We start from the raw sequence: 807 nt of genomic DNA on the forward strand, positions 1-807 counted from the left end.
CAAGATAGTAAGCAGGAATATGTGAAGGTTATAAATTTGCATCTGCAAGATATCTGCCTAGGAGTTATTGATTTTATCTTCCCCGAATAGCCTATTAAAAGGAAACACTTCTTCTAATGCTTCCAGGCGACCTGCAGGAAATCATTACTGGTGGGGACTGTTGTTTTATGGTCTTCAGAATGGGAGCTTTAAACACGAACATGAAATGTGAAAAGGGAGGGTGTCCTGTGTCAAACTCTGGCCGGAGGCTGCCTTTGATTCATTGCTGATTTCCAGTTTATCATCAGGCTTGGTATTAGCTCAGGATGTCCTTCTCGGAACCATTCTCCTCCTTCTCCCGATGCTCCTCTTCCTCCTCCTCCTCCTCTTCTTCCTCCTCCCCTTTCTTCTCCTCCTCCCTACAGGAAATCTGTACAAGAGTCTGTGCTGAACTTAGTTCTTCCTCTTCCTTTGTAGTCCACCCGACCCTTTTCTCCCTCTTCCCACAAGCCCATTTCTCACTAGCTACCAGCCTCTCCCAAAGTCCCTGATCTCCAGCTCATAGAAAAGCAAGTACATTGCAGGGAGCCTCTGCATCACGACAATCATCAAGATGAGGCAAGGGGTGAGACAAAAAGCTGACAGGAAGCCTGGGCTGCAGACTGCCTCTTCACAGGACAACTGAGTGGGCAGGTGAAGAACTGAATAGAGTGACATAGTCCAGTGTGGCTGAGGCAGACATCGCATGCCTAGCTCATATAAGGAACCCTAACCGAAACTTTTGAAAACCTTCAAATATCAAAATGCACACCTAGTCATGATGGTGTT

Source organism: Arvicanthis niloticus, chromosome 3 (assembly GCF_011762505.2).
Source record: "Arvicanthis niloticus isolate mArvNil1 chromosome 3, mArvNil1.pat.X, whole genome shotgun sequence".
Classification (NCBI taxonomy): Eukaryota; Metazoa; Chordata; class Mammalia; order Rodentia; family Muridae; genus Arvicanthis; species Arvicanthis niloticus.